Source organism: Lathamus discolor, chromosome 2, assembly GCF_037157495.1.
Source record: "Lathamus discolor isolate bLatDis1 chromosome 2, bLatDis1.hap1, whole genome shotgun sequence".
NCBI classification, from domain to species: Eukaryota; Metazoa; Chordata; class Aves; order Psittaciformes; family Psittacidae; genus Lathamus; species Lathamus discolor.
In genome coordinates this window covers 92087500-92111421 of record NC_088885.1, presented here as the reverse complement: position 1 = coordinate 92111421, position 23922 = coordinate 92087500, and the positions used below count along the sequence as shown (strand labels likewise).

Here is a 23922-nt window from a genome sequence, read left to right as displayed (position 1 = left end):
AAATTCCTCTGCCTGGCAGGAAAGAATTGCACTATTAATAGGTGCGAAAATGGATCCGGTGCATTTGTAGAATTTTAGGTGACCTGAAAACAGCACATAGTGTGTACTAGGGTGACAACACAAAGGTATCAGAAAATGGCTATTTCCTGGGCCCCCTTAAGAAAAAAAGGATCTTTTGCAGTCAGTGATATTTGTTCAAAGTGAGTTGACTCACCATGCTGCTTTTGCAGAGTTTCACACCAATTTTGCACTTTCGCAGCTGTTCAGCTTAAGGAAGCCTTTCCTTCCAGTGGTTTAATCTACTGCTTTGCTTCAATCCCATCAGGAAATAAAGTGTCACTAGGGGACAGTTACCCAGCATGATACTCATCCAGGATGGATGTCTGCTCAAGCTGCAGAGACACCAGCTGGCAAAGTAGTTGGCCTGTGACAGAAATGCATAGGATGTAACACTACAGAGAGCACAACCCACATTTTTGGTCACTTAATACCACTCAGCTACGCTCTTATGACAGGAGCATGTCAGAAATAGCAATAACACGTGGAGCATGAACAGGTTTCTGTGACCTCATGAAGTGGATCTCCGCAAGGCTTGAAGACCTATAGATTTGTGTACCAAGTACCATATAACCATCTGCCCTCCAGAATAACCCCTGCTCACCTAGGGGCTTCAAGGCCATCTCTCACTGCTGCAAGTCTGTAACCTTCCAGAGTGCTGAATGCTACTTTCCACAATACATCTTTTTTTTCCATCTTTCCTGTTAATCTCTCTTTTTCTACAGACCTTCCATGCAGGTGCATGTACAAACAGTGGGTCTTCCCTGTGTTCCCTACACTTCCCCAGGTTTCCTGCATGTTTTACTCCATGAATATGTGTATGTTGGTTAATTCTGTAAAGTGCTGAATTTTGCCAGTCTTTTAATTATTAGGGACACAAATACCTCTGAGTTTCACAGAACTTACAAAATTTTCCCATTTTTGGGAACTCACCTGTCTTTGTGATCTGACTGATAGTGCCCAGTGGACTAAAAAAGTTGTTAGGAGAAAGAGACTTACAAACAGTGTGACTGAAGAAACATTTTTCCTCAGGAAAGCAGGCTGTAAGGCAGATACATGAAAGGTTTAGAGATGGCTCTTGAGTAGAAAAGATGCACACAGCATTCTGAGGTAGTCAACAAAATAACATAAGGACTACCTGGCAGATTTCACTAAGTATCAATAATAAACATACAAAATATATATGAAAAAAAAAAAAAAGACCCACACTAGAAAACATCCTCATTTTTCATTTACTTGTCAGCTTTGTGAGCAGGGAGTGCGGCAAGGCCCTGCAGCTCTGTCTGCACTTGTATGATCTGAATAGTATCAGTTACAACCTGGATCTTAAAAACAGAGTTGTGTGCATTTGTAAATTGAAGAACCTGAGAGTCAGAGTCTGTGGGATGTTGGAGTTGGGGATTTTGTTTTGCCCCCGTGAGCTTATGCTTTAAGTTTAAACTTGGGAATGAAGAGGGAGGGAGGGAGGAAAGAAAGAGAAGCCAAGCCTTTCAAAGCAGCCAAGCCTTAGCAACATCAAAGAATGAATAACAGTCTATGTGTTCCTAGAACAACTTACCACTGCTGGGGATGGATGGAGTGGATCACAAAAGCTAGGAGGAATTTCATGAGCACTGAGGACCAAGCATTCCTTGCCAGCAAACCTGTAGAAGTGATGAGGCACATTGATTTTGATGTCCATCACAACAAAAAATACTTGTTTCAGACATTTTGGGAAGCAATATAAAACTCACAGACAGAAACAACATTAATAAGGCTTTACACAGTGGAGGTGATAGTTTGACCTAGCAAAGAAATAGTACATATTGGGTAAGGTGAGAAATGGAGTCACACCTAAAAGAAGTGTCAGGCTGTCATGTGGCCTTTAAGCCTTTTTCATGTCAAAGGAAGAAATTAAGCTTTTTAGGGTTTTTTTTGCTCTATAAGTTTCAGTTTTCATGAAGCCAAATTGAGGTAAATCTGAAATTTCGTATTACTTTAAAAGAACACTTACTAAAATGTTCCTGTTGTTCACAGTAATATGGAGTGAGTCAACTTGTTCCACACAGTGACCTTAACTTTCTTCATATTCCAGCAAATCCTGTACAATCCCAGGAGTGTAGGTACAGGCCTGTGTATTATTGTCATTCTGCCCCACACTCCAGTTCTGGTGAAGTAATGCTTTCTGAATATTGTGTCTGCTAACTCTCTCTTTGTGCAAGAGGCAGATGCACGCATCGTCTGGTTTGTAGCAGAGAATCAATGAAGTACAGTTTTACTTGTTTTGTCTTTGCAGAGGCAACAAAATCAAGAAGATAGCAGCTTGGTGACTCCAACCGAGATAACAATTAAGATAAAACCGTGGTATTTCTAGCATATTTTAAGAAGCCTGGAGAAATTAGCATAGCTTGCAGGAAACTGTGGCCTGGAAAGAGATATTCTTTAAGAGTAAACATGAAAATATTGTCTTTTTACCAAGTGTGGTGGGGAACCGATATATCTGTCCTGTGTTAGGATAGGTAAGCGATGTGTGTGAGTTAAGAGGAGCTGAGAATACAGTTTGCAGGGCAACTGAGAAATTAATGAGATCATTCAATCTCTTTCCAAACAAGCACTTTTTAAAATATTGTATTTCCATTGTTATCCAAAATTTTTAACACATCCCTTTATTTTAACTAGCTCAGTTTTAGGTTAACAGCTAACTGCAAAAAGAAATAATAACCCGAAGTGTCCTTGGAGACGTTAACTGTACCTTTCTATTCCCTACGAAGATGTCCTGGATTTAAAGACTTTGTGTATTAAAGCAAGTTAGAGAAGAAATAGCTTCTTTTCTGACACTTGCGCTCCTTTGCTTCAGCTTGTGCAGAAGGCTGGCAGCCCATCTCATTCCCACCAGCGTATCCCACCAGCTTCCCTGGAAGTTCAGCACTGCATTTGGTCTATTCTACTGGTCTTCCCGAGCCCCTCATTTCTGACCTGCAACACCACGCTCCATGAGAAGTCAGGTAGGAGTTGAAAGCATTTCTCATTGCTAAAGTATCAAGCCTCAGTTGTCAGTTTTAGCTTTTTGTCCTTCAGATGTTTGTTTTGCTGGATGATAATATAATTTTGGGGTTTATAATATGGTCTCTTTAGCGATTATTTTAAGCTTCCAGTGGAATAGCAAAAAAGTAGGTACCCTCCTTTAAAAGAGCTGTGCTGGTTTTAGTTGATGTTTGTATACCTTAGCTATCCCTCTGCAGTTGTTAATCAGTGGTACGGGGCATTTTAAGATCTTTATACTCAGGCATCAGCTGACTCTTCCGCAAGCAGATCCAAATTAGGGCCCACGCTGTGCCTTTTTTGTTACCTAGAATGTGCTACTTGTGCATCTCACGTATTCTGTCCTTTAACTGACCTCTGACATTGTGTCACCCCAATAATATCAACTGTTATACCCAGCACCCTCTTGGGGATGCATGGAAAACTGAGAGAGGGAGCAGAACACTTTGTGGCTAAGAAGCAACTTCCTTTTTATTTGAAAAAGACTGCTAGGAACAGCTATGGGAGAGCTTGCAGACAAAATTACTGTGCCCATTTGCTCTGTGATAATTGCTGGCAAGGAGGCTTTGGGGTCAGTGATTTGCTTCCCTCCTGTCTACATGGTTGTTTCACAGTTCTGTGAAACTCAGAGGAAACACTCTGGAGAGCAGAAGACTCTAAACAGCCTTGCTGCAGGCTCACTAGACGGGAAGAGCAATGTTTAGTTCAAGATCAGAAAGACACAAAACACACTCAGTGGGTTGATTCCCTCCCCTTATCCCCCTTCCCACTCCCTACCCTGAGCTTGGTACCAGTTTGAGCCAGAAGAGCTTTCAGTGAAAGTGAGTGTAAAAAGCTGCCCAAAAATGTTTTATTTGGAAAGATAAGTACATTGTGAGATTGTAAAAGAAATACAGTACCACATCAACAGTGCCCAAGGACATGGCATTCGTTACTGTAGCTGCTGCAAGTTTGATTTCCCAATCCCCACCAAAATGTTTGCTCAAAGGATGAATCAGTTACTGTTACTGGAAGTCACACTTTCTGGTCTGAATAATACATTTGCACTTCTGAGGTCTCACTGGGCAATCAGGTGGAAAAGCCACTGGTGCATGAGCAACAGTAGGAAATCATGGCATTGCAAAACTGACCCATTTAGAGAAAATGAACTGCTTATTTCTACAACAGGCCACCCACCCTGAAAACAAAATGTGAGACTAAACTGCAAGAATAAATGGTATGCCTCAAAATAATTATTCAGACACCTCTAGCAAGTTGCTCCAGCTCCCATTCATGCTAGCTTGCCACTAATATGAAAGGTATAGTTCTTTGCTCTCTACAGCTTCCTGAGGAGGGAAAGTGGAGAGGGAGGTGCTGATCTCCTCTCCCTGGTATCCAGTGATAAGATAGGTGGTAATGTTTCAAAGCTGTGCCAAGGGATATTGGCAATGTTTACACTGAGCAATAGGAAGCATTGTTTTACAAGTGAGAGGTCAGACACCTGTCTGTTAGAAGTAAGACATTTTTATGTGGAAATGGGCATAAACCAGAATTTCAGATGTGAATATTACTGGGTTGTTAGATCACTCAAACGAAATGTAGAAAACATTTCCTTCCTTGTCCCAGCCTCTCACCTATATAATAGATGGCAAAAAGTCCCTTTGGCTTAGAGAACTCTGATGTTAGAGTTGATGTAGGCCTATGATCTGGACTTTGACCTATTCAAGAGTAGTCGGGGTGTAAGGAACTGCATAACCCAGACTAAGGGAGCATCCTTGTATCGAAGTGGCAGTTGATAAGTACCATTTGCCCAGTGAGAAAAGGGTATTTTGAGGTGAGAAAAATCTCTGGCAGCCCAGCTTTCCAGTTGAAAGCATCCAGTCCCCAGGAAGTTTATAGGGAGGTGTTGAGATTATTCGTATAGCAGGTGGCTTGTTATCTGAAATGGGTTCTGTACCAGATCTGGAACAGGACAGCAGCATAATGAAGGAGCTATGATGAAGTCTCAGAAGTACTGAGGAGAGGCTAAGTCAGGCAAAGCTGTAAACCTCTAGGGACTAGAGTGGATAGGAGTGGCAGCAATAAGAAAGTCATGATGACAACCCCAGAAGCATGCTGCAGCACAGAGGAGCTGTGTCAGAGAGGCTGTTGCTATGAGATTTCTTTGGATAAACATCTGGAGCCCTCGGACTTACTGACGTGATGCTGCTTCAAGAGCCAAAACCTCTGTCACTACTTTAATTGGAACCCTGTTGCTTAAAGAGCATTTAGCACCATCTCAGCTGTGAAACCACTGCCTTGAATGAGTGTAGTATCTCTGAGAGAAGACATCTTCATATAAGGTACAATCGCATGTAGAAAAGAAAAATGGTCTTGTGGTTTAATCTGAAATGAGGATCCTTGCCTTTGGCTTCTATAGACTGTAATTTTGTCCTCTGGCAGGTCACTTTGGAACAATCTTATTTTAGTGGCACATAACCAAAACAACTGCCTTGGCCCCCAGGCTGTGGGTGTGGGTAAGAAGCAGAACATGTTATGCAGTACACAGGGAGAAGGGTACAAGATTATCTTTCTCTGCTAGGGACTCCATGAACCTGCCTTTTATTTTGCTTTGCATCTTAGGTTAAAAAAAAAAAGAAGCCAAAAAAAACCCAGAACAAGGCATCTCTTTATTTCAGCTCCAGCCTCCAGGAGCGTATGACCTGTTTTTCTGTGTCATTTAGCTCTCAGAACACCCGCTCTAAAATCACCTGTTCCAACTTTGCAATTGCTCGACATCTCTGAAAGCTGTTCTGGGGATCTGGAGTGATGTGGACTTTATAGGAGGCATCTAATCTTGGGCTTAAATGGAATTATGAGGCTGAATGAAATGCTGCTAGTTAGAACCCGTTAATATCCTTAGTGGCATGTGCTGTACAAGTATTAATAGGGCTTTCAGGGAAGTGCATGGCTCTGTCAGTGCCACATGTGAATGGAATTCAGAGCTGCCTGTAGTTTTGTCCCATTGGTGTTCAAAGAAGAGGAAAGCTTTGTGTTTGCTCTAAGTGGCTTTAATTAAGGTGTATTGAAGAAAAAGCTGAAGAGTATAAAAGACTATCCACTGTTAGGAGAGCAGTTTATCTTTCTCCTAAAATGCCTTCTTTATTCAAAAGTACTTTCACACAGAGGGTTCTGTGTTTCCATTATACCTTTGGTATGTGTCTTTGATTTTATCAGCTTGCCTCTAATTTCTCTGTCAGAGTTTGGTAAGCTGTAGACTGTTCATTTAACTCAGCAGCTTTGAAAATCATTTTGAATATTGTGTATGAGTCACTGTACTGAAGGGAAAAGGATGAAAAGGAGTGAGTGTGGAGAAAACTGGAGCTGTTAAATGTGAAAGGGGAGACAGGTATCCTCATTTACATGCAGCAACCCAGGGGCTGAATAGGAGACCAGTGCTCAGGACACCTGCAAAGACAGACTCCAGTAGAGTGCACTTTGTCATATCTGAGTCCTACAAGGTCATTTCTGGGAGCATCTAGACTTAGCAGAAGGATTCTTGTCATTAAGGAAAATTGGTCTGATCCCTGACTTGACTTTCAAGAAAAAAGAAGGAGACAGCTTCCCTGATAACCAGCACATCTTGCTCATGGGTTGCCACAACTGCAGTGTTCAGAAACTTGGGAGTTTCATAGAGCCAACTGGAGCTTATGTGTACCCATGTTCATATCCCTGGGAGAAGATAAACCAGAGGGCTCCAGATTTCTTTTTCCTGGGTCAAGGCCTCCTCTAAAGTTTCCTCACCTTTGAAGAAGATACAGTGTATTTAGTGTGAAGTTGGTTAGCCAGTGCATGTTGCTGGCTACCTTGCATGCAGACCCATCTGGTCAAATCGTGTCTCTGCCTTTCTAGCCTACTTCACATGCCCTTGTTCATGTTTGATTAACCTCCTCCAGTTCTCTTTCTTCTGGTCTTGCCACCAGCATTTTTGTCTCTTTAACCAAAAGGATTTTCTTACATGCATCCACCGGTCAGCTATGTTCTTCTCTTTGCAGTGCCAGCTTTCTTCAGATTCTGCCTCTTTCCTTACAGCCTTTTCATTTTAGTTTTGCTGCGCTACAGGATGTGCATAAGGCAAGTTTATCCTCTATAATATCCACATAGCTATAAGCCATCCCTTTACTCTAGGAGACAAAGTCTGTGGGATAGAAGGGAGCATTCTGTTGGGCATCTTTCTGAACCTTGTTATCCCAGCCCAAACATGAGTACAGAAGTAAGCTCAGACAGCAGAAATCAGCTCGGGCTGGGCTGCAAGGCAGCTGAATCAGCTGATCACAAGTGGCCTTGGTTCTTTTAGACTCCAAGATTTCAGGTATCTGTACAACCTGTATCAATGTGTTTTTCCAATTGTGAAATGTTTTCTGCCTCCAAGACTGAAGAAAAATTCCACTCTAACTTCTACAGCCCATGCATAAAGAGTTTTTCTTAATTGCAGTAAAGAGATGGATACTACTACCACACAAGAAGTATTAATATGTGTCTGAGGCAGAAGGATTGCACTTGTTTCTGTGAACCTCTTGGTACATAGAGATCAATGGGAAAAGGAAATTTAAAGACAGATGACATGTCTGATAAAAAGCTAATTGCCTGGAGCGTTGAACTAGGCTAAAGACGTCCATTGTTGAAATTTTCCTCCCAAGGAGATTTTGCCCAAGGGAAACCTTACTTCATAGCATGCTGGTAAGAAAGGGAGAAATCTCAAGGCGGGGAATTCATGGAACAACTTGGAAATCTTAATTCTAGTGAACTGCTAGAAGCATATGGTGTTCATCTTAAGCCTTGAGGAATCTCAGCTCCAGAACTGGAAAGCTTCTGACAAACACATGCAATATATTCCTCAAAATAGGAATTCTTCATGGTTGCTGTAAAAGTATCACTGGGGAGCATCACTTCAAAAATGCAGTGAAGAGTGTCCTTGGGAGTTGCAGGTGAATGCGCAATATCCTACCTAGAGGGAAAGCATTTCAGGGTAGTCAGAACAGAAACATATACTTAGAAAAACAATTACATAACCTGACCACATCACAGTTTCTGCATAAAGTCCTCAGCTTGTCTTTGAAGAATCTGAAGACTTAAAAATATTGGGAAGAAAAATCTGGCATGTATCGTCCAGGTTTTTTGGAGGTTTTGATGACGTTTGTAAGAAAAAGGGACTTTATGTTATACTAGAGAGGTAAATTTTTTGTACCTAATTAAATTCTGGCTAGGCATCAAACGTTTTAAAAGTACAGGCTGTTTTGCAAAATGTAGGTGACCTAACAGTGGCTTGTGAAGCTCTGTGCTGGGATTGATCTTGTTCCATTTTGTTGATGATTTAAAGACTGAGTTGAAGATGTGGTCACTGCATATCACTATCCATGTTAGGACAAACTAGCACACAAAATCTAGAAAGAATTCAATGAATTCTGTTTTGTTCAGTGAACTAAATAGCAGGCACAATTTAACGTGTGCACATACAGACCCATGTACAACAGAAAGAAAAATCTGGGTTTTCACAGATGGTGATGAATCTAAACAAGGAAGTTTTCCTTCAGAAGCAGAGATCTAGGACTGGTTATTGACAGTGGTTCAGCCTGTTTCACCCAGACAAACAAAACAATGAGAAAGTATTGCTTTAGGTTCCCATAAAATGAAAGCTGTAGTCACATGAAGCAGCAATCTGAATATCCTTTAAACAAATGTAAGGAAGTAATTCTGCAGAATTCAGTACTAACAGCATGTCATAAAAAGCAAGGTTTGCAAGATCTAAAGGATTAGATCATTTTGCTACCATCAACAGCTTTATAGGAGAAAAATTATACAACTAATATCAAACATCAAAATCTGGGCTATAAACTTCACTTCTGGGAAGTAAAATGAAGAAAAATACCTTCCATAGAACTCTACAGTGAGAGAGGTATAATTTTAGTTGGACAGAGGTTACCTTTCTCTTACACAGAAGAATGGCCTGGACTGGTGAGTTAATATGTTACTTTGCTGTTGAATTCTGATGACCCATCTTCAGCTTTAGTATTTGTGAGGAAGACAATGCCTGTCTGTGGGCTTGCATCAGTTGTGTGTGTTTCCTCATTAGACATTATTTTATAGAGAATGGAAGTTCAGTTAAAGTCAAATGAAATTGTTGGCAGTTTGAAACGCTGGCTGCCTCCTTTGCCCTTTTTAGGTTATGTAATATGGTAAAAAAAAAAAATATTGTATTTTATGCTTTATAGCAATTATATCCAAAGTAAATGTAGCCATCTCTGCTAAGTGTTTTCACTGAAATACCAAAAGTCAGGTGTTCTTACTTTAGCATCTGAAGGTCAACCTCCATCTCATAGTTACAGATTTTTCCAAGATACTGAATTACATATTAATATCTAATAAAAAATGTAAAAGTACAGAAATTGTTTTTAAAATGAAACTGGGAAAAAAAAAAGAGAAAATAATTTCTTTCAACCACAAAATTGATGTAACTGCTATTTCCTATTGGGAGTCTGATTGCCCTTCTACTCAGTTTATTCCCACTGGACTTAAAGAAATAGGTCTTCTCTTCCCTTTCTTTTTCTTTTCTTTTCTTTTTATTCCTTGAGGGGGAATTATAAGAGATTTTCACAGCAGAATAAACTATTGATGTAATAACACATGTAGTGCTTAGTTAACACACGTTCACAGACAGGCAGCAATTACTAGCATTTTTCTCATATTAAGTTATAACTGCTGAAATCTTGCAAAGCCTTTCCTGGCGCCAAATCTTCAGACACCAGATAAGATTGCTGAAAGCACTGAAGGTGTTTATAACCACGTGGCGTGTCACTTTTCAAACATTGCTTGGTATTTAGCCTTAGTTCGAAGTCACCTTTAAGAAGTCAGATGTCGCAACATCTGTGTTTATCTATATATATATATAAATATATGTATATGCATAATGTATATACATGTATATACATGGTTTAGAGAAGGAACTAGCAGAAAAGCTTACCTTTGGGACTTTAGGACTGAAAGAGTCACATTTTGAAGGAGGAATTAAAGGAAAATACTTTGCATTAATGACATGTATTTTCTGAACCTTTCCCTGCAGACTCTTCTCTCTCTCAAGAAGTATTGTTTCCCCATAAAAACTGTGGAAGACTTTTTAAAGTCCCAAATAAACTTATAAGCCATTAGATACAAATTGGGTGATTATACGTGAACAGTTCCTAAATTGTTCTGTCTGGATAGGTAGGAACTCAGTAGTATTAGGCAGCAGGAGTCCCTGATGTGACCGTCTATTAGCAGACGTCTCTTGATAATTGGGGATAATAGCAAAGTAGTGAACAGAGACTTAATTGTCACTGATTTTCTTTTTTCTTTTCCCCAAAAGTTTTACCTTCTAGAAATTAAATTGCTTTCTCTAGACTGACCTATCACTGAAAGATACCCTTGATATTCAGCCCCAGTAACCAACTTGACTCAGTGGCGAAATCAGAAAGCACTGCAAATAAATCATGTACTGTGCTCAGAGCATTTCTGTCTGTCCTCATCAAAAGTGTTGTGATAAAGGTAATGGATTACTCCTCTTCACTGGGTGTAATCACTGTGAGCATCAGCAGCCACAGCACCTGATGTGACCAATAGAAATGCAACCTTGACATAATCAGCTGTGACTCTGAGGCTGGTTTTCAGGCTATGAGGAGCAGTCTGTGTGGAGCAGTTGGTCTGAGATCCTTGCTTTGTTTTGAAATTCACTGTGAAGCACTCAGCATAGCTGACAAACGAGCTCATTTTCTGGGTGCGGCTCTCCAGGGCTTGGGAAGGACAACTGCAAAGTTCTCAGGGAAAGCTTTTTTAGAGTGCTGAATATCGATGAGCTGGTAAATTGTTTTGAGTTGTTTGCTTGTGCCGAGGGTGCTTTTGAATCATGCGCAGCCGTAGTCAAGAACAACTCACTTGTCATGAATGAGAATGTTTTTTGTCTAAGATTTGCTCTGCGAGTCAGTGGGGCATTATTGTTCTGCTTTATCCTTCCCTCTGGATGTCCGTCAGTTGCAGTGAGAGAAGAAGCAAAAAGATGAGAAAGGACAAGCAGAAATCCAAGAAACCTGTCAAGTAGTTAATACATAACAAGGTTTACACCGGGGAAATGGGAGAGAGCCAAGACACATATGTATGGCTCTGGATCCGTTGCAGAGGTTTCTGAAGACCAGGAATGTTGTTGTTATTCCCTGACACAGCTGACCTGTGTGCCTGCCAGGGAATGGGGAAGGCAGAGGAGGGTGTGCGTGTGTTTGTCTTTTCCTCCTCGGTATGAAATACGTCTTCTTTCCTCTGCCATTGGCACTGCTTGTAACTGTGTCTGGTTACAAAATCACCACCTCCCCTGTGGAATGATGAGGTTGTCTGAATCCCAAGTGTGAAGGGATGGGCTTCTGCGTAACACTTATTTTTGTTTTGCTTTGTGTTTTATTCAGGTTTTGCTTTTTGTGTCTATAATGCAGTGCTCTAAATACGTCTTTTGTTTCTGTAAGGGCAGTGTCTGAAATGTTCCCTTCTGATTTTTGTTTGAGGGTGGCTACAGAGTATTTTTAATTTCCTCTATTTGGTAGCCTTTAGCAGGGTCTGATCCACACTCAAGGACTAAAAGCCTTTTGAAAATGTTGTGTCATCCTACAGATAGTAGGACCTAATAGGTCGAGTACCTACTGTAAACAAAATAGTTTACAGTACCTTTAATAATTTATGCAAAGTAACTGGTTCATTTTGAACTGATTTACTGCTGTTATGTCCACAGACAGGATTCATAAGGATGGGTTAAATGTACGTGTGTATACATATATGTAATAGCTAGATACAAATACATGTTTCTGTATAAATTTTAGAGCATTGAAAGCATTTAAAGCATTTGAAAAAAAATAAAAGCCTTCTTCAGACAAGCTGATATTGTTGAAATTACCTTTTCACTGCTCCCCAAGGGTCTTTAAGTCTTCCCAGTTCAGGGCATGGGGACAGTGGCCCACAAACTGTGGGATACAGGCCAAGAAGTCTTGCATGCGCACGGTTTCAGGGAGTGCTTGCGTGTCACACCTTGTGCCAAATCAGTTGGCAAAGGGACAAGTTTTGCTTGCAACAGTTTCCTGTATGCAGTTCAAAACAGCACAGCTTCTGTGCCATCCTGTACAAGATGAACTCAAATGTATGCATTGCCACACCTTACCTCTAACTCCCATGCATGCTCTTCTCAACACTTGTCACCTCTGGCCTGGATTAAGCCACTGAAAGACATGTACAGGCAGTGGTGTGGTGGCTGGCTGGAGTCCAGGGGCTGCTCCTCATGGAGAACAGTGCTTGATCAAGCTCTCCTGTGCCTGCTGGGAACACGCACGTTGTGGCACATGTTGAGTCACCATGTGGCTCATGCTGAGTCTACTCCGGTCTCCACTCCCAATCACCTCTGTGACCCTGAGCCATGAGAAGAAGACAGGACTTACCTTCTGCCCCTGCTCAGGTACCAACCTAATGCCCAGAAAATGGGAACAAATACTTCTATTAACATCACTGTGGAATTGCATAGTCCTTGAGCAGAACTGCCTCACAGTTTCGGCTAGGAAAGCCTGGAGAGGTTCAGGGTTGCCTAGGAATCCTCAATTTCAGGGAAGTAAGATTCCATCAAATGTATTGTCACTTTATGGTGGCCAAAAAGGGGAGTTTGGATCTGCTTGAACAGTATCTCTTTGTCAGAAAATCATCCTGGGGGAAGTAGCAGGATTTGGTACAATGAGAAGGTCTCAAAAGGCTGGCTTGCTGCTTCTCACTGCTACACCAAGTGGGAGACACCACTTTCTCTTTCAATAGCAGTTTCCTATAAGGGGAGTGTGCACAGTGTTCCTTACTCATTCCTGTATTTTTAGCTAATGAAAAGGAGCAGTCCGTCTCTGAATGGTCTTAATTACATACACATTAAGAACAAAAACAAACCTAATGCTAATAACTATGTTGAATGGAAGTCTAAGCTGCTATAGGTCACTTGATAGAATGCAAGCTGAATTTAATGCATTGAAATGTGCCTCAGAAGCTCTGCAGAGACTCTTGCACATTGTTTTAGCAAATGGGATAGAGAAGGCTTAGATTACCAATGCCACTAGTGACAGCAAAATTTTTTTTGGCCAGGCTGCACTGCAGAAACTGTTGTTCCACTTGTCACTGCTCAAGTACCTGATTTGACATTCAGCAGCTCTTTGAAAGAAAGAAAGCTTAGAGAGTTGTTTCCTAACATGAGCTGAGCAGGATAGAGAGAGCTACCACGTATGTCAAAACTACCAGGAAAATTGTTTTCACGAACATTTAGACCTCTGAGAAGGACCCTTCTACACACGTTTTGTTCCATGCGCTTACCTTGCTAGAAACTGTATTGAGGGCTCACCTGGGTTTATCAGCTCTGTGGCATGGGCCCAGCTGTGACCTGGAAGCAGTGTTCTTCTGTGAGCAAGGACAGCTGCTTCTGCTGTCAGCCACACCTGGTCATCGGTGAGGATTTTTGTACCTCTAACCATAAGGCACTTCATTTTATTTACTGACAACATTTTATTTACTGACATTTTATTTATAGAATCATAGAACCATAAAACAGTTTGGGTTGGAAAGGACCTTAAGATCATTTAGTTCCAACCCCCCTGCCATGGGCAGAGACACCTCACGCTAAACCATCTCACCCATGGTTCTGTCCAACCTGGCCTTGGACACCTCCAGGAATGGAGCATTCACAGCTTCCCTGGGCAACTCATTCCAGTGCCTCACCACCCTGACAGTAAAGAAATTCTTCCTCATATCTACCCTGAATTTCCCCCGTTTAGGTTTTAACCCATTACCAATTGTCCTGTCACTACAGTCACTAATGAAGTGGTCCTCTCCAGCATCCTTGTAGGCCCCCTTCAGATACTGGAAGGCTGCGATGAGTTCTCCACGCAGCCTTCTCTTCTCCAGGCTCAACAGCCACAACTTTCTCAGCCTGTCTTCATACAGGAGGTGCTCCAGTCCCCTGATCATCCTCGTGGCCCTCCTCTGGACTTGTTCCAGCACTTCCATGTCCTTTTTATGTTGAGGACACCAGAACTGCACACAATACTCCAGGTGAGGTCTCACAAGAGCAGAGTAGAGGGGCAGGATCACCTCCTTGGACCTGCTGGTCACGCTCCTTTTGATGCAGCCCAGGATGAAGTTGGCTTTCTAAGCTGCGAGCGCACACTGAAGCCAGATCATGTTCATTTTTTCATAGACCAACACCCCCAAGTCCTTCTCTGCAGGGCTGCTCTGAATCTCTTCTCTGCCCAACCGCTGTGCCTAGGATTGCTTTGACCCAAGTGAAGGACCTTGCACTTGTCATGGTTGAACTTCATAAGGTTGGCATCAGCCCACCTCACAAGCGTGTCAAGGTCCCTCTGGATGGCATCCCTTCTCTCCAGCGTATCAACCGAACCACACAGCTTGGTGTCATCGGCAAACTTGCTGAGGGCGCACTCAATCCCACTGTCCATGTCACTGACAAAGATGTTAAACAAGACCGGTCCCAACACCGATCCCTGAGGGACACCACTTGTTACCGGTCTCCAGCTGGACATCGAGCCATTGACCACAACTCTTTGTGTGCGGCCATCCAGCCAGTTCTTTATCCACCGAGTGGTCCATCCATCAAATTGATATCTCTCCAATTTAGAGACAAAGATGTCATGTGGGACAGTGTCAAATGCTTTGCACAAGTCCAGGTAGATGACATCAGCTGCTCTACCCCTGTCCATCAGTTCCATAGCCCTATCATAGAAGGCCACCAAATTGGTCAGGCAGGATTTCCCCTTAGTGAAGCCATGCTGGCTGTCACCAAGCACCTTGTCTTTCATGTGCCTTAGCATGCCTTCCAGGAGAATGTGCTCCAAGATTTTGCCAGGAACAGAGGTGAAACTGACTGGTCTGTAATTCCCTGGGTCTTCCATTTTCCCCTTCTTGAAAATGGGGGTTATATTTCCCTTTTTCCAGTCGTCGGGAACTTCACCTGACTGCCATGATTTTTCAAATACGATGGCCAGTGGCTTAGCAACTTCATTCGCCAGCTCCTTCAGGACCCGCGGATGGATTCCATCAAGTCCCGTGGACTTGTGTACATTCAGGTTCTTAAGATGGTCTTGAACCAGTTCCTCTCCTACAGTGGGCCCAAGGTCTTCATTCTCACAGCCCCTGCATCTGCCTTCCAAGACTTGGGTGGTGTGGTCAGAGCCTTTGCCAGTAAAGATTGAGGCAAAGAAGTCATTCAGAACCTCAGCCTTCTCTAAATCCAGGGTAGCCAGTTCTCCCGATTGCTTCCAGAGAGAGCTCACGCTGTCCTTAGTCTGTCTTTTATTTGCAGTGTACCTGTAGAATCCCTTCCTGTTATCCTTAACATCCCTAGCCAAGTTTAATTCTAACTGGGCCTTAGCTTTTCTAACTTGGTCCCTAGCTTCCCGGACAACATCACTGTATTCTTCCCAGGCTTACAGTCATGTAGGATTGCTTCAGACCTGGATGTTCAGCTGCCCTGGCTAAAATAGGGATGATACAGGTATTCTTGTGTTTCCAGAGGGGAACATCTAGTGCGACACTACAGTGCTAAAGGCATAGAAGAAAGGGGAATTAAGGGAGAAAAGAACTGGGAGGAAGAAAATCTCTTTGAGTATATTCCCTGTATTACAGGCAATGTTCATAAACTACCCAGCGCTTGAACTCTGAATATGTGGTCAGAATTTCCTCTCACTTCTGAATGACCTACTGCACAAACATTGACTTGTTGATGTATAATAGCTGCCTTCAAACAGGATATTATTCAGCAGTCTAAAATAATCTAAACCTCATTTGAAATAGCCAGGTTAATCCCCATCACCTGTGAATGAGGAATAAAAAAATAAATTATTCACAACTTATTACTTCCCTAGCAAAGTGCCATGGATTTTTGCAGCTGTTAATGTGGAATCAATTAAACTGTTGAGCCATTCTTTTGGAGTCTTAAAGTACTTAATTTTCAAGTCTGGGATTAAACATGAACAGTGGTGGACCCTTCACAGTATAAATTCACAGCACCGTGAGGGCTGTGTTTTGAGGTGTTTTGGACCAGCAAAGACTTATTTAGAAAATAAACCTATTAAAGGCAAAAAGGAGAGAATGTTTTCATTTAAAGAAGAGGGCTTGGGTACATGGGGTTGGATTTTGACTTAAATTGCACTAAATGAGCTGGTATGAATGATGAGATGTGGATAGATATACATAGCTTGCTGGAAAGAAACAACGGCATTTGCTTAGTTTATACCAGATAGAAGCAACATTGGTCATACTTATACGATACCAAAATCCTTCTGACATGAACCAACATTAATTGGATGCATTCAATTAAAAACAGTAATTCTTTACCTTTAAAGAAATGGCAAACAGAAATGTTACTAAGCAAAACAGTCGCATCTGGTATTCCCCCCGCACTGTTATAAGGGCCGCGTCACCCACAGCCAGGTTTTCCACCCGCCAGGAAATGAGTGCTTCTTCAAGTAAACTGCCCCCTTCATAAAGACACATCCTTGTAGGCTGTTTTTCGGCTTTTTGATGTGTGTTGGAGGGAGGCAGGAGACAGAAGCATGCTAGGAAAACATCTTCCTATAGGGGGGCTGAAGGGTCAGTCGTTTCCTCAGCAAGGCAGGGAGACATGGGGGAAACAGTTGGCTTTGTAGTCAGAGGCAGGAGAAGTTCATGCAGTTTTTCCTTTGAGGTTTTGCCTCCTGTTCAGAGGTGGCTGCACAAGCTAACTGTCCTCTGTCATGGTGTGTGCTGGGGAACAAACATACTTAGCAATTTGAAGCCTTCTGCTGGGCATGTTCACTAGCAAGGTGATTTCACAGTTACCCAGAGGGTCTCTGCTAAACCATGGTTTTATCACAAGGGGAATTTAGTTCGCAGGTAGCCCTCTGAGGCCACTGGGCCTACTACTGGCTTTCCTCCACTATTCTTGACCTCCCTGCTTCCATCTGTTCTCCAAAATGTGCTTTTGAGAGGTGAAAGTGGATACTTTTGTCTGTGTATTTTGCTGTCAATGATCACAGTAACAGCTAATCCCACAGCATTTAAAATGTGGTGATGCCAGTTGTACATTTAACAGCCTTCGGAGCCACTAATAGGATATTTCTTTTGCCAATGAAAAGAATATAAATGCTTGTCAGACAGCTTTGGAAGCAGGTGTGTAATGTGCTGGATCTGAAAAGAAAGAGTTTCATTTTCAGCCCTGTCAGCCAACAAAACCGTGTTGAGCTTTTCCAGTCCTTCATATCCCAGAAGGGTATTACACTGAGCTAGCAACCGGCCTTGGAGAAGGAAGGAGTGAAACCCAAGAGCAGAGACTGACACTTTGCATGACCCTGGCTCAACGGAGCAGCTAATGTGCATCAGCTCTGCCAATAGCTGCAAATGGGCTCCTCTGGAGCCAGCTTCTTGTTTCATGTATCACATAAGCTTATAACCATAACTAAACTAAACTTCAACAAGTTAGGATTTTTGGAAACACTTTTGATTCACTCTTTTACCCTATGAAACCCCATTGCTGTTCCTGCTGGAGAGAATCCAGCAGTTATCCAAGCGCAAGTTCTTGCTTATTTTCTCATTTATTCCTGATCATCTTGGTTTCCTTTGGTTTGTTTTGAGAAGGGAGACGAAAGTAATGCTCACAGGTGCCAAAGCACCTCAGTTTCTGAGGGCTAAATAATTTCCATGACTCATGTTACTCCTCTTGGAAGAGCAGGAATGAGGAGGATGGCTGTGGAGAGAGATGTTCTGGCCAGGCAGTCCATATGGTACCAGAATAGACAGCAGACAGCAAGAATGCAAGAGAGAGCAGTGGGCAGCTATCATCATGAACATTGACCTTTTATGAGGGAGAGTAGTGAGTGGACTGAAACAGAGGAGCAGTATGTTTTGTGATGGTGGAAGAGGGAAGACAGGGGTGAACATAGATGTGGGGGGCAAGGTGGGAAGTTGGGGTAGACAAAGGAAAGGAACAGGAGGCAGGACTGTCTGCTCAAGAAAAGGTGGCTTTCATTGGAGCTCCTTGTCTTTTTTGTGCTATTAGAGCCAAGTCATCCTAATAGGTTTTCTCCTCAAAATTTCAAAACTTCTCCACTAAAATCCCAAAGAAAGTTATTTCGCAGAGACCCCAAGTCTTCCTGAGCAGTGACACTCACCTGCCAGAACTGCCTTCTGTTGGTAGACTTCTGTAGATCTGTAGAGTGAAAGTCTACAGATAAGCATAGGTCTGCTTATCCCATGGTCTTTACTTCAGAAAGACTTGATCCTTTGAATGTGTCAAGCAAACACTTCTGGTTTTGGTAATCAGTCATCGATCCCCCCAGATTTATATTGTCCAGATGCTTTTTTGTAATGCATTGTGGCGTTGCCCATAATGTATAACTGAGAGTGGGTGCGGGTCTCTCAAGGTCTTGGCTCAGTCACTTGACCCCAAATAGTCCTTGCATCAGTCTTTACTAGTGGCTTTCACACAGGAAAAGTCTCAACATCAGATACAGCAAGCACAGAAGCTGCGTATTAGCTCCTGTCCCCCACTAACAGATCACAGCTAGAAGGGCAGAGACTCTTGGATCTGTGCGCAGCTGGAGCTATAAGCAGAATAAATGATAAGTCATATAGACTGATTAAAGCAATGTTTGTCTTCATCTTGTGGAGCAGTGCTCAAACACAGCTTACCTAGACCGTGGGCTGCCTGCCTGTATTCTCACAGGTTCTGCTTCAGTGTCCTCCAGCACCTCGGTTTTGTTTGTACTGCTTCTGCCTGGGCTTTATAACTAAAACTGTTCTGCAGCCTCTTCATATTTGGCACCTTTTTTGAAACTTTCTTTTACTATCCCTAGCAGATTAGTGTTGCCATTGTTTTTAGCCATGCTTCCTGAAGGTAAAAGTTTTGCTTTCATTAGGGCAAATGCCAGGACAACGGTATCTTAACAACCTGAAAGTTCATCCGTTTGTTATGGGTTCTTTTAGCACAAACTTGTTTTAAGGAGTGGGAAGCCAGACAAGAATAGCTGTCTTTAATTTTCTAATAGCTACAGGATCCCATTGCAAAGATGTGGTAACAGATAAGGGCAACAAGGGAGGGAAGTCCTGGTCCATTTCCAGACACCACAGAACTGGCAATTCTAGATACCATTTGCAGCAGCTGCTTAGAGTGACAGCTATGGTGCCACCATGGTGAGTGAAAGCAGATGCAGCTAATCACGAAGCTGCTACATCTGCTCCAGGAGGGTGACCACAAACACTAGGACTTCTTTCTAAGTGCAGTATAATAGTAACAATCATTTAGTAAGGTTTTTCTACTTAATTCAAAACCAGGCATCATCAGTTAGCAGACATTATACGAGACTTGTTTAAAGGGTTTTCTATTTCAACACATTCTACCTATGCGTATGTAACTGAAAAGGAGAATTTAATAGAATTCACTTTCTAGCATGTTTTAGGCTGAGAAACACAGTGGATGGAAGAAGCATGTGTATGTGCTTGTACCTGGAAACTAGATAAGCCATCTTTCAGCTGGATCTGGTTATTAACTAAACCCAACAAAATGATAGGGACAGGGGTATATTGTGAACAACCTCTTCCTGACTGGAAGCCACTTTTTCTGCTTTGTGTGTGTTCACCAATAAAGTCACGTTGCATGTGTGTTTGTGTGAGTTTTGGGAGGCAAGCACTGGTGTGGATTACAGAATTTTAAACACAGCCATCCCTATAAATAAACTGAAAATTTTATTTAGAGAAAACTCAACTGATAATAGGTGCAATACCAGACCTTTATTGTAGGAATGCAGTGAAATGATCAAAGAGTAGAGAGTCTTGTTTAAATGAACAAAATTAGCATGCTTTTAAAACTATACAAAACGTACTTCTGAATGTTGACACTAAGACTACAGACCGTGAGTCAGGAAACATCTGATTGTTCGCTAAAGTGTCAAGAGAGGAAGAAGAGGGGTGATAAGACGAGAAAGAGCAGATCCTCAGCTGCTTTGCTTAGCCCTTGAGATGCAAACTCTTTTCATTGTTGTTCTGAAAAAGTTTCAAGGGAAGAATTGACCTCATCTGTGCCCTCTGTGACGCTCAGTGATAACCACAAGGCTCTGCTCCTTCAATCTGCTTAAAAGGTAGCAAAGGCTTGTTGTTGCAAGAGGCCAGGAGAAAAACTTGTTTGTTTTGGGGCTGGTGTTTTTTTGGTGCAAAACAACACAAATGGCAATGTGTCACTCCCTGAAGGATGAGGTGTTGATACAAGCACCTATCTACATCACTGGGGAGTGGAGGGCTGAGGGAGTTGAGGTCATCTTCTCGTGTTTAAAACAGGAACTCAGACTTATGTGGAGCTAAAAACATACATTTTTTACCTTCCAGAGTTCTTTGGTCTTAAAATGAAGAATGGCCTGCACCTTGTAATTTATGGCTATGTTACAGTAAACAGTTTGCATTATTTAGTCTAAAACCAGGTATTAACAAAAGTATTAAAAGGGGGAAGGAAGGCTCATGATTATTATTGCAGTGTTAGCTTTCATTCAAGTAACGCAGCTAGAGTTACAGTGCTAACAACAGTAAAATAGGTGAGTGATTAGAAAAAAATATCATGCTAGGATTGTCTCTCCTGAGTTTATATATATATATATATATATATATACGTGTATATATATATATATATATGTTTGTGGTGGGTTGACCTTAATTCTATTTTTGACCTTTTACATATTTAAAAGATTGCTCATCCAGATATCCCCCAAAGGCCAGGATTTCCAAAAAGTTAAAGCTTCAAGTCTCTGAGAGTAACTGCAGCTGACCCCATCTCTATTATGGGGAAAATAGCTAAACACCCACAGAGCAAACCCCATGAGCTGGGAGAAGGCTCTAAGGAATCAAGCCCGCTCTTTCATGAGCTCGTATTCTGGAAGACACTCTCAGTTTTGTATTCAGAATGAGTGTTGTAACCAACACATCTGCTCTGTAGACTGACCTCAGTAGAACTAAGACTTTATAAACTGAAATGAAAGTGAGCACATCATTCTTAACATGGTGTGCCCCTCTTTCGCTTCTACTCCACTGCAGTTATGTTGGTTATAACCATAAGCTGCAGGTTGTTTCCCATAGTCTGAGCACAATTTAGTCATTTACTGGTGTAATGGAGCTTAAACAGAAGATTCAGACTTTTAAAGCTGAAGCTTGGTAGCACGGAGCACTTTCATTTCCTCCTTTCAAACACAGAATCACTGCTCAAAAGCCCTTTGTGGGAAATTCTTCATCCATTTTTATGTGATCCTGCTAAGAAGATCTTGGCCTGAGTCTATCATCAAGTTAATATATGGGAGATGCGATTTCATCTACATAATTTGTGTGCCTGCAAGAAGTCATTTTCCTAGGAGTACCAGAGGCAGTTCTAGGCAGCCATACCTTAAGGCTGTGCTTTCTAATTTAAAGATAAAAAGGCAATCAGTGGCTATTCATGCCTTAAAGCTAGAACTGCAAAGGACAGAGAGAAACCCTTACTGTCATGTAAGTATTTCAAGACTCATCCCTTTTTGTAATATCATGTGTTTATTCTTGGAATATGTTTTACTTTCTGTGTATAAATACATGTATGTTTGTACCTGTATATTTCCACCAAAGGATGCTGAAAAGATGAATGTCTGTGGACTTCAGATAACGAAACTATAAAAAGACCATAACACCTAGCATTCACATTATTACCAGCTCAAAATCGAAGCATGCAAAAGCAAACAAACCAAAAATACTGCAAATTTCTCTTAGTCTTGGCTCAAAAACTAGCTCTGGAGTTTTTCAAAGGCTTCTATTAATAAAACATTTATGTAGCTTTTTCTTCTCCTAGTCTCATTTCTTCACAGTTTCATCTTGAGAAGTAACTATTAGAGTGTGTCCACCACCCTCATCCTCTGGAAAAAAGAGATTTCTGCAAAGTGAACTTCCAACCTCACTTTGCTACCAAATGCTAGGTGTTGGGACCAAAGTCGAGCACAGTTACGGAGTTTTTGAAGAGTGCACTAGTAGAAATTAAGTAACTGAGTGAATTCAGAGGAACAGCTTTGATTCATTACCACTGAGGAGTGGGGGGACTCAGAGCCAGGCAGGACCTCTACATCCCAAGCATTGCCTGCTGGTAGCTCCAGTGGGTTCCTGGGTAAGACCCCATCGCTGCATGATGCTGTTACTGCTGTCTCATAGCAAAAGCACTCCAGTCTGCGTTCTCAGAAAGCACAGCACACAGGTTAGCCTTAACTGACCCATCTTAGTATTTGCAGCAATCCAGCCATTCAAACCTTGGCTGCAAAAGCTCCACAAGGAATTAGCTAGGTTGGGTGTGATGCTTGAGCTGGCTTGCTTGCCTGTGACCTGTATAAACTGCAGTCTCAGCATTCCTGCAGCACACAGAGCTAGAAATCACTGTATCCGCTTCTAATGAGTGTAGGCTCTGTTCACACTTGGCAGGTTTCTCCACCTCTGCTGGTTAGACCAGCAACAGATATTCTCTCTCTCGGAGTTTTACCTTGCTTATACCCTGGCATTATCACAGCTCTGTTACTTGGAGGTCAGACTGAGTAACTCTTTGGGATTAGGCAAAGCTATGGTGATATCAGAAGAAATACCTTGAGAATTATGCTCTTAAACCAATACAAAGTTGAAGGCCATGGAGTGGGTAGTTGACAGGGCTTTACAGCTCCTGAGTGTGCTCTGTTTTCATTCAGTGACATGATGCGCTGCCAGACATGTCCTACCAGTGAACTTGTTTAGCATCACGCTAGGCAGTGTTTCCTCCTGGGGTGTGAGATGTGCCTGGTCTTAGGCAGGAGCAGTTGCTTCTTTATAAAAACCTGCCTGTTTTGGCTGGGTTTTGAAGCAAGCCAGTCTTCTTAGAGCAATACCAGCTCTTAAAAGCACTTCTGTGGACTGTGTGGGATTTTGAAAGCTATTGTGTGCCTTTGTTGCATGGGTTTTACATGTCTCCACTTCTTACTTGTTAAATCATAACAAATTGAGGATAGTGTTTCATACTTTTCACGGACTCAGTCATATTTTCAAAAGCTGTTTATTTTTAATATAAACAAATGAAATAACCTGCTTTGCCTTTTCATATCTACAACACCCCCCGCCCCACAACCCCCCCCCCCCCCCCCCCCCGCCCCGTGTTTGCAAAACACTGCAGCAGCCTAACAAAATACAGAGTGTGGTGTTTCCTGTTGTGACCCAAAATACTTGCTCGTGTGCTCCAGCCCAGCCATGGCAGTTTGCTGCTTTTGGCTATGAGCGGTGGATGCTTTATAGCAGTTAACTATTATGTTCCGTATGCACACGTTATCCTATCTACATTCCCTGCCAAAGCAGTTTCCTCTTGCAAAACTTCCTTTGTCATTTTCCCACTTTTTTTTCCATTTTTTTTTCTTTTTGTTTCCTCTTATCCAGCACCGTTATCCGGTGTTCTGAAAAGCCAAAACAGCCCATTGCTTGTAAACCTTTCCTTCTTTTTCTCTTTTGCTGCATCTCTGTTGGATTTAATACCTGCAAGTCCTCATTTCCTATGTCTTACTTGTCATATTTCATTTTTGAAATACCCATGGGTCATGTCTCTTCCAGATGCCATGTGCTATTTGTGTTATTTTTACATTGCAGCCTTATTCAGTGTATTTCCCACTGCTATCTTTGTCCACTCAATCTTCCCGGTATTATCTGACTAAGAAATGGTTGGATTTCCAGGCATGTTCTTTCATTAGGCAGTATGTCTCAATACTATGATAAGAGCCCTTTTAGTACAATTTG

At 42.0% G+C, this 23922-nt stretch overlaps 1 long non-coding RNA gene across 1 annotated transcript in view; it reads left to right on the top strand.

Moving 5' to 3' along the window:
- Positions 1-2905: 2905 nt before the first annotated feature.
- The window catches only part of LOC136008440 (uncharacterized), a 46085-nt gene continuing 25068 nt past the window's right edge, over positions 2906-23922 (top strand). Inside the window, exon 1 of the long non-coding RNA XR_010610094.1 lies at positions 2906-3041. This is a non-coding gene — a long non-coding RNA (uncharacterized LOC136008440). The remainder of the gene's footprint in view (positions 3042-23922) is intronic.